General features: G+C 43.3%; 1 protein-coding gene across 3 annotated transcripts in view; it reads right to left on the reverse strand.

Moving 5' to 3' along the window:
- The window catches only part of TMEM184B (transmembrane protein 184B), a 40,400-nt gene that overhangs the window by 23,345 nt on the left and 1,255 nt on the right, over positions 1-15,800 (reverse strand). Inside the window, exons 1-2 of one of the 3 annotated variants that reach the window (XM_077829774.1) lie at positions 13,036-13,140; positions 1,661-1,786 (exon numbers count right to left, since the gene is read on the reverse strand). The exons of 1 other annotated variant lie outside the window; for it this stretch is intronic. The gene's annotated coding sequence lies outside the window, so the exon portion shown is untranslated. Of the gene's footprint in view, positions 1-1,660; positions 1,787-13,035; positions 13,141-15,800 lie in introns of those variants that run through there. One more of the 3 variants, XM_077829764.1, reaches the window with a different exon arrangement.

Raw genomic sequence — 15,800 nt, forward strand, 5'->3', positions numbered from 1 at the left:
AGGCAGAATTTAAATTACCCAGGTTGGAATGTGGCCGGGACACCCCAGTTTAACACCCACCCTTTAGAGAGGTGTCGGAGTCCTTTTACAGGGAATGGCCAGAGCCTTAGATTTACATCTGAAACAGCACCACAAGCAGCCCAATATGTAGTAATGCAGAGGGGAACTTGTTCAGCACCAGCTCCAAAGGCAAGTGTCCTTTATTAATTACCAACACCACTTGGGGTGTGTGTACACATGCCAAATGCACATACTCCTAGGGTCACATTGCTAAGGCCACACTGCTTCCAAATCAGAGACTTGCATGTGTGACCAATAATGTTCCTGATGTAACCTATGGCAATAATTCTACCTGCTTTCTTCCCACTTTGCAAGGAGAAGGAAAACAAGGTAAGTTGGGGGAACTTTTTAATTAGTTTATTCATGAATATAGGTCACCAACATTTGCAGGAACTTTAATTTATTAATCTCTCTAATGAAATGCACCGACCACTGGCTGAGAAGAAAATGTAGTACATGGATCTGCAGAAGGGCTAGAATTCCCACCCCCCCCCCTTCCGGTTGCTGCACTTTTTCTGACACATTCCCCTTCTGGGCTGAAATTTTCTATGCTTCGTCTCTGCCCAAGGATGTCTTTTTCTTTTTTTTTTAAAAGGGAAAACAGTTCAGCTATTTTTGAGCATGAGAACATACTTTTCCCATTTATTAAAAAAAGAAATTCTTATTACTTGTTCAAACAACCCTGCAGGAAAAAATGGCCAAAGGTTTGAACACAAACTTGAATGGAAGCTGTCCTCATTAAGCAGCAGAATCGTTGCTGATTCTGGAGGAAACTGGTTTCGATTTGACAGTGTTCTAAGCCTTTGATAAGCCCATATGAAGACAAGCAATAAATATTTCTACAAAGCTCATAAGGTGCCTATCTAGAAAGGGTTCACAGCAGATGGTTAACTCTGTGAAAAGTCCCATCAGCCATGATATGGCAAATCTGGAGGGACAGAAGGGGCAAGTACTTCTGCAGATGTGAAGGGGTTGAACGAGGGCTCCTGCACACCAGTGCAGTCTACACTAGGAAACTTGTACCAAAAAACTCCTACCCTAGTTAACACTGATGCAGCTGCACCAGCATTAGCAACACTGGGAATCCTAGTACAGATAAGGTTTTAATCCCCCTCCCCCCCAGCCTTTTAAAAGCCCCATGTCTCCTGCAGGGATCAAGTTTAACCATAACGGTACTAAAAACCATATTGGCAGCCTTAACCACATCCATGCTAGGGATTCCAACATTGCGGCTAACACAAGCTCAGCTGTGTCAGCATTAGCAGTGTGGAAGTTCAGACATTCACCTAGTGTAAAAGGACAACTGCAAAATGAACTAGGACCACAATAAGAACTGCTGCTACCCCTGCAGACCTTAAGCCATGCAAGTGTTGAGGGAGGGTCTGTGGACCTCATAAGTTGTGAAGTAGGGATCCTTGTTCCAATGCACTCATGGGCTCTGCAGATGAGGAAGATGCTAAGCACCCTTCCAACCTACAGCACTCCTAAAGGGCCTGGGACTGGCTCTCCATTGTGGACCTTGAGGCATGCAGGAATGGGGGCAGGGGTTTCTATTATCTTACCAAACTGTAAATTCTGTGATCTGCAACACACTACTTACAATTTTTTGCAAGCCAGCAGAAGTTCAAAGGCCTGGAAAGTGAAAATTCTCCTTTTGATTTCTCTTCCCCCCCCCAGCCCGCCCTTCTGTAAGGGGGGAGGGAACGGAGTGTTTTCCTCAAATTTCCTATTATAACAGAATATAAAGGTTGTATAGTTAAGCACTCAAAAGTCAGGAAAATGCTCAAGTTGAGGCTGTATGTGCAATCTTAATACTGCCCCCTTGTGATTATACATTACAGCACAGTCTAATTATGATTAGCTACTATTTTTCAAATTGCATTTTGTAATCCTTTTTTCCCTACAGCTTTAAACACATGTAACATTTTGGAGTAGTATGTTCTACTGTGTAGACTAGAGTCCAGGAAAGTCATTTATATGAAAAGTGTGCAGTAAGTTTGAGAACTGACTACAGATTAAGAAATAGTACAATGTTGATTGCACATGTAGGTCCCAAATTTGCAGGTAAATTAGCTTCACAGCTAACTTTCTCTCTACTGAAATGCACCAAAGGCAGGCTGTGCTGCTGGTTGAGAAGAAAACATAGCGTATGGATCTTGAAAAATTAACAGAATACATAATTTAGAGGGAAGAAGTTTATCCTGTCTAACTTAGTAAAGGTATAGAGGATTGTTACAATGACATTAGCATGAATAGAAAAGAATGAGAAAACCACTATCAGTCTGACGCACATATTTGCTTGTAGCAAAAATTGATTACATTGTGTTTGAGAAGTAGGAGGTGATCATGTAATTCAAGACTTAATTGTAAGGTATACACGAGGGGGCAATCTTAACTTTGGAACTACTTCCAAAGTCTGCTCAGTCTTCTGCTCTTCTCTGCCCATCCTTCTGTAACTCTCAATCACTCTGGGGTGAAGGGGGGCAGATCTGCTCTTGCATATTCTGGTCCACCTATCAGGAATTGTCCCCCATTTCCTGCCTCCGAGTCACTTCCCCTCTTTAAATCTCACCATAAAACCTTCTCTGTTTTCAATTCACAGCTACACTCTCCCTGGAAAGTGTCTTTGCAATACAATGCGTGATGAACACTATAGAAAAATATGTACATTTCCTGGTGAATGGAAAATCCAATTTCTTTAACAAGAATTCATCTAGGTGGGTGTGTGGGCCTCAGTCTAACAGGGATGTAATCTATAATTCCTAACCCTCATACAGGATTCTTCAGACAACTGCTCTGAGACTCACTGCCACGTAACTATCTAGGAAATCTCTCAAGCAGCACAAGGGAGGGGGGGGAAGGAGTAGGATGTTCTCTCCTGGACACCATTGCCCTCTACCCACTAATGTATTCTTTACAGTGGGATAGGAACCATTTCACTTCTCAGGCACTGGTTTAGATACAAACCAAATTGGTAGTGCCTGAAGTTATCATCTAACATCTACATGAAGTCAGTTTGGGAATATCTGGCTATGCCTTCACTATAGGAAAAGTGGGTTTGCATCAATCTCACTGTAAAATCCTACTGGAAACAATGCAGTGTAGTTTTACCTGCATGCAGCTAACAAAGGTAAATCCCAGGGTGTGCGTGTGTGTGTGTGTAAATATAGGGGTAGAAGGGATCTTGAGAGGTGATCAAATCCAGCCCCCTGTGCTGAGGTAGAACCAAGTAAACCTAGACCATCCCTGTCAGGTGTGTGTCCAACCTGTTCTTAAAAACCTCTAGTAATAGCAATTCCACAACCTCCCTTGGAAGCACGTTCCAAAGCTTACCTGCCTTTATAATCAAAGTTTTTCCTAATATCTAACCAATTTGAAGCAAGAAAGCTTTAAGTCCATTAATTCTCGTCCTGCCCTCAGTAGACATGGAAAACTATTGATCCCTGGGGTCTTTATGATATCCCTTAACATAGTTGAAGACTCATAAGGTCCCCCCGCCTCAGTCTTCTTTTCTCAAGACTAAACATGCCCAGGGTTTTTGTTTTTTTAATACCTTTTATCATTTTTGTTGCTCAAGGGTTGACTTTGACTGACTACACGGAGGTAAAACTACCTGTTCCCATCTACACTAGGATTTTACATCAGGATAACATGTCAGGGCTTAGGAACATATACGCTTTGCTACTGTCAATCCCACACCATTTCTGGAAACAAGGGGGGCCTTCACTCTAACACCATCAAACCAGCATCTTTCACCAAATGCAAGTTTAGAATTCAAAACAGTTAACTAAAAGGGGCATTCATTACACAAAGCGCACTTCTAGTGCAGCAGCCTAGCAAAACAAGTGCAACAGGAAGGAGGAATCTGAGCTCAGACACACGTCACCCAGCAGACTTCCTCAAGCCAACCAGGCATGCACAGGGTCCTGCAGAACTTAACTCTGTCCTTGTAAGTATCTATGTCCCATTTGCCCTGCTCTGAACTGGACACAGTTTGTACCAAGAGTAGCTGTATTCTGATCACCATGGAGAGCTAACTTTGCCCCTGAAGTAATTAGAAAAAAGGGAACAGGGAATTATATGTGGTTCTTTGCCAACTGCAAATGCAATCTGTGTTTTTAAAATAGATAGTCTCAGCTGAGGTTAAAGCACTTCCCCCTCAAGGAGCGATATTCAAAGCTAGGCTGAAAAGGGAATGCATTAGCTAAGCCTCCTTCCAGCAAGCGAAACTTGATCTAACAAGATACTCCCACCCCATCAATATTATTATCCTGGAAACTCTATATGGGATTCCTTGTGGGTCAAATTCCACATTTCAATCTTGCCCATATTATAAATTTGGACATGTCTGAGTATACACACAAACACCTGTGGTGATGTTGAGGGGACAAACAGAACCTCTCATGCACTTGTCTCACCTGTCCTCTGCCCACTAATCCATCTCCACAGCATTCCAAACTTCTAAGCAGCTTCAAACCACCATCACATTTAATTTTTGTTTAAATTCACCTGCCACAAAAAATGTTTCCTTCCCTCTCTCCTTCCCGCCCCAGCTAGTGGGATTTCTCCCTAAAATCACCCTGGTCAGTGGCCCAGGAGAGACCATACTCAGTCCAAGGTCTGAATTCTTGCAATTAACCTAAAACTGAGAACTTTATACCACTGGAAAAGGGTGCTTTACAGCTTCCCAATGGGGAGAGTGGATTGAGTTACATCAGGGTGATTTAAATCACTGATTTAAAAATTATCAAGTGGAAAGCCTTGATTAAAACTGATGATTTAAGTCAACTTTTCCATTTGTACTTCAGTTACCTTAAAAGGTGCATTCTCATTAGTTGATATAACCGTTAAAACATGTTGATTTATAGTCAAATACACCTTTTATTCGAGAATTGATACACCTTTCTGCTAGGAGGGTACATTAAAGATATACATTTGAGCAATTTTATAGCTTAATATTTTCAGATTCTTATTAATTGCACATTTTAGTATGTTAGAAAATGGTGAATGATACATTGCTTATTTACTAGATCATTTTTGCTCGTGATTTGTGTCAAGCTGCATTAGGATGGTAGCTAGAATTTAATTAAACACACAACAGCATACATTTATTTTTATTAAACAAAACGAGCTCTTAATACATAAGATGACCTACTGTGCCAAATTTATAAAGCTTGACCTCAAAAGTTAGTTGCACCCCTTCCCCGATTCTTTCTTTATACAGAAAAACAGCCTTTAACTCAGTTTTTGATAAAGCCTTATGGATTTAGCATTTTTAAAATTTAAATGTTTCAAGAGTACGTTTAGCCTTAATGTATTTTATATTATATTCAGATTTCATTTCAAACAGATTTAAAAAAATTTTTTTTTAATCTACCCTGCCAATGGGTCACACAATCCACTTTTACCTCTGGATGATCCTCAGAATTTGGAATTTAAAAAGATTATTTTTATATAAATAATTAACTTCTAAAAATTACCTAAGAGGTTTTTTTATTTTCATTATAGTAGTTGCCTAGAGTTGCCCACGGGTATCAGGGCCTCATTGTGCTAAGTACTGTACAAATACAGAGTAAATGACAGTCTTTGTCCCAAACAGCTTACACTTTAAAAAGACAAGACATAATCAGTGGATCAGACAAATGAGCAGACCGGAAGGAGGGAGGAAAACATAACAAGAGGAGGTTTTAGTACAAACTAGCTGTGTGTACATTTCATAGGCGGAGGCCTTGTCTACATGGCAAGTTCCTGTATTGCTAGCCAAGGTGTGAATCTATAATATACCTGCTTGCCATGCAGTAACGGCTGGGACTTTCGCTGTGCAGTGTCAGTGTCCACATGGGATGTTTACTGCAAGGCAAGCTGGTACACTGTAGATTCACCCTCATAGACTTCAAGGTCAGGAGGGACCATTATGATCATATTGTCTGACCTCTTCCATGTTACAGGCCACAAAACCTCGCCCTCCCACTCCTGTAATAGATCTAGGCTGACCAGATGTTCCCTGTAGACAAGCCCAGAGTCAGCAAAATAGATAGTAGCAATCAAAGAAATCAAGAGTTTTAAACTTTACTAGTTTTAATTTTTCTCCCTCTGAGACCTGTACAACTGGACTCACAACAAAAGCACCTGGCTTTACAAGTGGTGAGATACAAGACAGTCTCAATAATATTACTTAAAACTCTCTAAAATAGTGTCAGTTAAATATATGGTCTATGCAGACTACTTGATCGCATGGTATAAAAGTTTGATTGGGATGACCCATGTAACTCACTCATTGATTCACCACTCACAAGAAATAAAGCCTTTCGAACCTCAGGCCAATAAGAGTCATACCACATCATCTATTACACATACTTTGGAATTCACAGGTGTCCGAAAATTCAACACACACACACACACACACTGAACTCCACCCAAGCATATGTACTTAAATATATAACTTGCATAAACATATAAGAATTCTGTGGTTCCAAACTGCTTAACAAATAGATGTCCAAATGTGGCTTTTTACATTGTTAGCACTTTGGGAGACTGAACAGTCTGAATTCTCATGAGATTCTGTCCATTCATCATTTCCTTTCTAAACAGCTATCAGTACATGCAGTAAAACAAAAGACAGAAAATACATGGTTGGAACATGAGCATTTTTCCTGCAAGGGTGAGATGAATGAGCAAAACATTAACCTTAGCAGAGAGAACATACAACTGTTCAGTCCTCTAAATGCCAGACTTCAGGTAGTGGCATTATTCCCGCTAAATGCACATTCACGGGATGTTCCCATGGCTATGCACATAAACCGAGTACATTGTACACAAACAATTTAATCTTCTACAAAGTGACAAGCAAATCCTACCTCCCTCCACCTAACACACTAAAGTTCCCCCCCCCATTTGCTTACCCTATTGGTCGTACCTCAATTACTCTTTCTGCTATTAATCTCCCCCCTCTTCTTACTAATCAAATACACAGTCATCCTGAAAAAGAGCTCCCACTACTCCCACCTCAGAAACTCAGGATAGACAATAAATCCCTTTTACCCGAAGCCACGCTCTCATCCTCCCACAGAGTTTTTTCTGCTCTATTAATTTCTGTTGTCTCTCTCCCTGCCTTTTTTTTTTGGTGGACTGACCCACATTATAATAGGTCAGCATCCCACAACCAGTCCCCTTTTTGGAAGGAGACAGGAAACAAGAGAGGAGGAGGAGGAGGGGATATTCCCGCAGCCTTCCAGTCCCTGTTTTCAAACACGATAAAAACCACATTTGTGTGGTTCGGATATCCCCCCAGCCCCAACCCACATATACACTCCAGTCCTGTCCTCTCCCCCCCGACCCCCACAAGGAGACAACAAAGTGCAGGTTCCATGATAGCAGGTGGGAAGACTGAATTCAAGAGGGTGGTGTTTGAAATGAGTATTTACAAAACATGACAGGAGGTTTCTGTTCAATTTTCCAAATTCTCACAAACAAAAGATGTGACAGGAACTTGTAATCCAGATTTCCTTTCACTTGTATCATATCCCCTTCCACCTTGCTCCCATTCATTTCTGAGAAGCAAGATGAAGGGACCAGGGAGAAGGTTGAATAAAATGGTCAACTGCATTTAAACAGGCTAGTGCACTATCAAAAGTGAAACCGTTCAGCAGCACGCAACTAGTGGCAGCCACACATCAAGTTGCACAAGGCAGTAACTTTTTCATACTAGACCAGGCGTTTACTCCAATTGCCACACAGGATCTGCCATATGAGATCCAGCCATCATTTTATCAAACAGCTTCCGATGCCTCAGAACAAGCTGGACACCTCATTATGCACCTAGTCAACTGTGTAGTGATGTACATGGAGGAGAGCAGGGGCACGAACACCCCTTCTGACTTCTGTGGCATGAGATTCCCTGATGCAAAGATGCTCAGATACTATAGTGATATGCACTATAAACATACCTACAAATAAATTCAAATGCCCTTTTCTTAGCACACATAGCTTCAAACATTACTACTAACCATAAAATCATCTTCTTGTTTTTAATTCAGCATTTGAGGTGGTTGAGCTCTGTTGTCCTAAAGTCCTCAAGAGAAGAGTACATCCACTCGGTAATTCCCAGGAACACTGGGCTCCACCAATTTCTTCAGTCCTGTCCCCCCCTCCTCCGTCTCTCCCTCACTTGATCAAGAGCAATGAAAAAGATCAAGTTGTATTATAATCAATGTAAGTTTTTAATAGCAGAATCAGGACTCACTGGGCTCTTAGACGGGGAGTTCTTTCCCCTTAGAGATGAACAAGGCTAGATGTTTCTGTGACACTTTAGCTATTTAAAAGATAAGCCAGTGGCCCGTCACTGTAGGATGTCATCCTTTAAATACTTAAGTTCAGATGTTCAAAAACAGAACAACTCTTGAAGGCAGAAGCTATTCTCATATCTCAACAAGGAAAACAGAGAAAGACAGCACCAGTGGGCCAACCACAGCCAACCATTCAACAAAAAGTCCTAGGCCCAACCCCTCCTTCCCAGGGCTACTTGTGCTGTCTGAGTGGCTAGAAGCAATTTAATCTTTCCTGCCAGCCACAGCATGGGAGACTAGAGAGGTTGCAGATCTGTGAAAAAGTCAAAGATATTGTTTTTCAAGCTGACAGACACCAACAGATAGAGTAATATATTCCAAAGCAATTCTACATCCCGCACTATGCCAGACTTAAGTAATAATAATCCATTTGCTAGCCACAGAAACTATATGCTGGGACGGGGAGACATTTAAAAAAAAATTAAGTTCAACATTTTCAAACATGGGTGCCTGATCAGACCCCCCCCTTTGATGTATGCATCTAAACAGGAATTTAAGTGACTAACTTTAGGCAGTCAAATTTGAAAATTTCAGCCTAAAGTTATTGCCATTTGATAGTCTGAGCGAAAGTAGCAGGGCAGGTGGCCACATGTCTAAACAACCCTCACAATTAGCATTAACTTATACCCTTGTTGACAAAGGCAAACAGAGGCAACAAGGACTGGATAGGCCATGGAGTCAGAAACACCTGCCTCATCTGTCATAGGAAATGCTTCATCCAGAGCCATTTGAGGTGCACTGGCTAGAGGCAACTTGGGCGTAGCTTACAGATAAACAGACAACTGCCACTGTAGACTCTTGAGCAATCAACCCAGCAGCTTCAAACAGTGCTAATTTCAAGTTTTTAAAACCCCACAAGTGGAGCGGAGGGCATCAGTCCTTAAGAAGGAGAAGGGGCTGACCAACATTCTAAGGCTTTACTGCAACTCTAGACAACACACTGCAATTATTCATTCATTCCTAAACTGTGAAGACTGCCCTTTGCCACCAAATCCAGGTGGGGATGCTATAACAACAACATCCCTAGAAGGAGGGGAGTCTCTTTAGCTTGGAATCAGGAAGTCGAGACAATGACACCGTCACTCCGTGCTCTTGGTCACCTTCTATTATTCAGCAGTTCCTGCTGGCTGATCATAGAAAGGTCATCTACTCCACCTTCCCCTTTCTCACCCCCACATGCTGAAGCAGGACCAAGTAAACCTAGACCATCCCTGACAGGTGTTTGTCTAACCTGTTCTTAAAAACCTCCAGTGACAAAGATTCCACAACCTCCCTTGGTAACCTCTTCCAATACTTACCTAACCTTACAGGTGGAAAGTTTTTCCTAATATTTAACCTACCTCTCCCTTATTGCCAGGGTGGATTGATTTAAATCACCAAGAGGCAAGCCTCAAGTTAAAATCAATTGTAATAAACTTTTCTATTTGTACTCATTTTCTAAGAAAGGTGCATTTTCATTGGTTGATATAACCATTAAAACTTGATGATTTACACTAAAGAGAGCCTTTTAACTAGATTTTGTAGATCTTTTTGCTATCTCAAAGGGGTAGCTAAATATAATTGTTTAAATAAACGTATAGCTTAATATTTTCAGATTCTTATTAATGGTACATTTTAGTATGTTAGAAAATAGTGAAAGATATATTGCTTATTTACTAGATAATTTTTGCTCATGATTTGTGTCAAGCTGCACTGGGAACATAACTGGAATTTAATTAAATATTATATGTTACAGTATTTAATTTGTTTTTTTATTAAATGAAACAACCTTAAATGTTTTAGCTACATACACTTCTCTTATGAAAAGATGTTCCACATTTACAAATAAATGATTTATTAAAGGAACACAGGGATTAACTGTAGTCCATGAATTAAACTGATTATTTCAGGTCATCATGGGAAAATTTTCATATATATCTAAGTGAAACTGACTGGAGTTTAAGTTCCTACTTGCCTAGATCTCTTGAAAATGAGACAGTCTCCCAAATTACTTACACTATCCTTCAAACTTTAAAAACTAACAGATCTCATTCCCTCCCTCCTCATTTTTATTCATTTTAAACAGGTCTACTTTTAAAACAGAAAAAATTATAATTTAAACAATAAAAAGATTGATTTTTATCCACTCTGATTAATATTAAGCCAACTGCTTCTTGTAATACCTTCTGTGGAAATGAAGAACAACTGATCCTGTCCTCTTTATAATAGATCTTAACATATTTGAAGATTTATCGAGTTCCCTGCCTCAGCCTTCTTTTCAAGACTAAATGTGCCCAGTTTTTTTAACCTTTCCTCACAGGTTAGGTTTTCTAAACCTTTTATCATTTTTGTTGCTCTCCTCTGGAGTCTCTGCAATTTGCTCACATCTTTCTTAAAGTGTGACGCTCAGAACGGGACACAGTACTCCACTGAAGTCTCACCAGTGCCAAGCAGAGTGGGACAACTACCTCCCATGTCTTACATAGCACACTCCTGGTCCCTCAAATATTGCTGCTGTCACTGCTGAGTGACAGCCTTGAGTGTGTGTGGCGGGGGAGGAGACAGGGAGAAATAAAAATTCAACACCACCCATTGTGTGGCTTAAAGAACATTCGATGCTGCAGGCAGAATGTGTTAGTTATTCTCCCTTTCAAGTTTCCTGTAAATTATGCACCTCAGGGGTTAAAAAGGCATTGTCATGCCCAGCTGCAGTGAGGTTCTCAGGGACTTGTCTGCACAATGCATCATCCCTGGATACAGGTTGCTCCATTGCCTACTCAGCCACTTCACTTGCACTATAATAAAAAACAAACAAACAAAAAAACCCAGTTGGTTTTAAAATAGTGAAAGACCTAGATATAACCAAGATCTTCTCCTTGAACCTCATCCCAACTGATACTGGAGAGTGTTATGAAACTCTGCTTACTTTTCAGAAGTCCCACTATCATTGCTTAAACTGATTGAGTTCATGCTGCAATGACCTTCAGGGGGTGGAACATGCAGCATCTAGATATGGGCCTCAAACTCTCCCTCCCAATTTTTAGACTATAACTGGAAAAGCTTTACTAAGTGATGGTTTCTAGTCACAACTGCTGTTATGTTTTAATGGCTATTTTAGCTAAATATTTTGTTTAACCTATGTTATGACTATAATCAGTTTCAGATTACTTTAACCAACTCCCAAGTGCTTTGGCAGAACGCTGGTCTGCCAGCACAGGGCTCATGAGAGAAGAGATGTAGCACCTGAAGTCAACACAAAAGGTAAAACCAATGGGTGGGCAAGACAGTAGAACACTACTCTCTAGAGCACCCAGACCTTCAAGAGGCTGATATCAGAGTGCAGTCACTATAGCCCTCAAGAGGCAAAGAGGCTTTCGTTTCTAAACCTCCACGTACAATTACACACAGAAGCTTCGTTATAAGAGTAGTCAGTGATGTTCATATGCACAAGCAAGCTTCTATAGCAGGAGTGGCCAAACTGTGGCTCCCAAGCCACATGTGACTCTTTTACTGTTAAAGTTCAGCTCACGGCGCTCCACACATTCTCCACCCACCAGGTGGGGAGCGGGGGGTGAGCTTGGGACCTCTGCCTTGCAGTGGGGTGGTGAGGTAGGGGCTTCTGCCCTGCAGGCAGCGGGGGTCTCAGGGCTCCTTCCCCGCAGGGTGCACCTGCCAGGGCTCGGGGCTTCAGCACGAACAGGGCTGAAGCCCTGAGGCCCATCAGGTGCCTCCCACGGGGCTGAAGCTCCAAGCCCCAGCAATGCACCCTGGCTTTCGAACTTTTTAAGATTGTTGTATGCAGTTCGAAGGCTCAGTAAGTTTGGCCACCCCTATTCTATAGCACAGCAGCAAAGTACAATTACTCAGTGAGGGGATGCTATGTAATCCATGCTTGCACAGACCAAACTGAAGCCTCAGACAAGAGAAATAGGTAGTGCTTCATAGCCTCAGTGCTATGAAACATTCACAGAGCAGTCAGAAAGGAGGTGAAAGGCAGCGGGAGTGGAAAAGCAGCATTCACATTTCACTTTTTGAAAGGTCGTCTTCGTCATGCCACTTTTCCTGGTGGGGGTCGCGGCAACAGCATGGAGTTGGAAGGAACAGACCTCCCTTACGTCCGCAACAGGTTCCAGCTCCTCCTGGGGCGCTCTCAGGCCAGCTGGGAGATATAATCCCTCTAGCGTGTCCTGGGTCAGCCTCGGGGTCTTCTCCCAGTGGGATGTGCCCAGTAGAGTTCCAAAAGAAGCCTCCTTGTCAGGTACCGGAACCACCTCAGATGGCTCCTCTCATTCCGGAGGAGTATGGGCTCTACTCCAGGCTCTCCCGAACAGCCAAGCCCCTCACCCTGTCTCGGAGAATAAGCCCAGCCACTCTGTGGAGAAATCTCATTTCCACCATTTGTACCTGCAATCTCATTCTTTAAGTCATTACCCAAAGTTCATGACCACAGTTGAGGATGGGGACATAGACTGGCCTGTCAACAGAGAGCTTCGGCCAAGAGTTTCCACTTTACCACCACAGATCAGTACAGCGCCTGCATCATTGCTGCCACTGCAGCAATCCGCCAGTCAATCTCCCATTCTCAATCACTTGTGAACAAGACTCCTAGATTCCTGAACTCTTCCACTAAGGGCAGCTGCTCCCCACTCACCTGGAGAGAACAGTCCACTTTCTTCCAAGAGAGGACCAAGACCTCTGATTTGGAGGTACTGATTCTCACTCCAGCAGCTTCACACTCAGCAGTTAAATGTCCTAACTTTAAATGAAACAGATTCCTTAAAAAAAAAAAAATCACAGGTAGGTGGGAAAAGGCCGATTGTCAGTGTGTCATTTTACCCCCCCTCCCACACACATACCTAATTGTTCCATGCAGCACATTCTCCAGTGCTCAGTCTAGTCTTAATGACTTAAAAGACATTTGAGAAGCAGCCACAGTAGATTCCTGCATAACTGACACATGTGAGAATGCTTGTCTTACCTGACTTCAATATATAACCATTACAAGGATAGGGTTGTGGGTTATGGCACTGACCAGAGACTTGGGACACCTGAGTTTAATTCTCTGCTTTGCCACAGACTTCCTGTGTGATCCTGGTCAAGTCACTTAGGGTTTCTCTATACGAAGAATTAATGCGCAGCAAGCTGGGGTATAAATCTTCCTCACACTAGTCTGCTGTGCACCGTCAGTGTGGACCTTGCTGCCATGCGCTAAAAGTTCTGGAATATGCTTTGCTCTACTCCACTTCGAAAAGTGCACAGGCAGAGGGTGGCTATGGCTAGAGGCGGCTCAGCCCTCCCCAATCAATCTCTGCATTGCCATTTTCTGACCCACCCAGGTTGGCAGACGAAGTCCCACATCTGGTGATGCCAGAGCCAGGAAGGGGGCAGAGTGGGATGGGGCAGTGGTTCTCAACTAGGGGGTCCATGGCACCCTGGGGGGCTGTGAGCAGGGTTCAGGGGGCCCATCAAGCAGGGTCAGCATCAGACTCACTGGGGCCCAGGGCAGAAAGCCAAATCCTCACTGCATGGGGCTGAAGCCCTGGGCCCTGAGCCCTGTCACCTGGGGCTGAAGCTGAAGCCTGAGCAGCTTAGCTTCATGGGACTCCCTGTGGCATGGGTCCCCAAGCAATTTCCCTGTTTGCTATGCCCTAACGCCGGCCCTGGCTTTTATATGCAGAAAATCAGTTGTTGTGACGACACATGTGGGCCGTGCAGGTTTTATAGCATGCTGGGGGGCCCTCAGAAAGAAAAAGGTTGAGAACCCTCAGGATGGAGCATTGCAAAGGGAGGGCCCTGCCTGTGGGCTGGACTGCCAGCAAGTTCAGCTCGATACCTCAATCCCAACAGGGGGTGCTGGCTCCTGGCTCTCAGCAGCACTTCCCTGGAAGATTGAAGTTTCAAGAGTGCCATTTGCAGAAGGCTCTGACAGGCAGGGAGGCTCAGGAGCAGTGTCTGGATCAGACCAGGAGGAAGAGGAACTGTGGTGTCTGGGGAGCCGCGGCAGGTGAGCCGGAGAGACCTGTGCAATGGGATCCTGGGAGGGGGGGCAGGGTTCAAAAAAGAGGAATTGGGGGTTGGCATGGAGTAGACTCCCCTGTTGAGGACTGGGATGAGGTTTGCTGTGACAAGGCAAGAGTCCCACGGGAAGAGAGGAAATCTGAGGCCCCACATTCACCAGCAGGATCAGGATGAAAGGGGCGGGGTGGGTGGGATATTGCTGGGGAGGGGTTCTACCTGCATGCAAATTGCACGTCAAGTGACACTGTTAGGCTCTTTCAAACTTGCGAGCAGTGAGAGCCAATGGGTTGAAACGGGGAGCTGGACCCAGCCCTGCGGGACAGGAGCTGCCACTGTGGGTGAGTGCAGGCAGGCAGGAAGCCTCCACCAAAAAAATATTTTCACAAGCTGCCTATGGAAACTGGAGTAGATCAAAGCGCACTAGAGAACTTTTAGTGTTCAGCAGCAGGGTTCATACAGTCAGTCACTGCATGGCAGGCCAGCATGATGTAGATTTAAACCCCGGCTTGCCGTGCACTAACTGTTCATGTAGACAAGCCCTTACCCTGCTGTACGTTAGTTCCCCATCTGTAAATGGGGATACTCACTCTCACCAGTCTTGTGTATTTAGACTGTATACTCTTCTGGGCAGGGACTCTCTCCCTTGCTATGTGTTTGTGCAGCTCCTAGCACAGTGGGATCCTGAACTAAGCTGGTGCTAAATAGCAATAAAAATGCAAAATAAAATTCATTTCTCCTACCAGCCATTTCTGTCACTAGCAAGAGCTTTATGACTTCCTTTGAACTGCTGGGAATAGAAAAAGACACCTCTACTAAGAGGAATATGCAGGTAAAGAAAGGGGCCCATCTTCATATCCATCAGTGCAAATATAAACTATTTAAAATGAGGACATGAAATGAAAGAAGAATAAGCCCCCCAATCACAGAACTCAAAAGGCCACTGGTTTCAGACTAGCACAGCTAGTAAAGTGCTTTTCTAAATCAACAAAGAAGAACGGGGCGGAGAAAGGTAATTCCATTTCACAGAGGACTAGCATCTTGAAATTTGGTTTTATTCCGATTAGGAAACAAATATTTCAAAATTCTCTGCAAAAGGGAAAGAAATCCTGGCCCTGTAGTAGTCTGCGTGGCAGGCAGCTCCAGTGCCATAGACCCTGGAAAGCCCAGGCTCCCCACACTGCTAGGCAGGTTGCAGAATAGCTGGACAGGCCAACTGGCAGAAAATTTGGTGAAACTGAACCGTCTCCACAGTGTGTTTTGATTTTTCCAGCCAGCTCCACACACATCATTTTCATTGCTCCTCTCTTGAGTCCCTTCTATTTTTACTGTGTCCTTTTGTTAGTATTCCATATGATCACATACATTGATTTATACCAGCACTACATTTTCAATGTTTTC

This window comes from Eretmochelys imbricata, chromosome 1, assembly GCF_965152235.1.
Source record: "Eretmochelys imbricata isolate rEreImb1 chromosome 1, rEreImb1.hap1, whole genome shotgun sequence".
NCBI classification, from domain to species: Eukaryota; Metazoa; Chordata; order Testudines; family Cheloniidae; genus Eretmochelys; species Eretmochelys imbricata.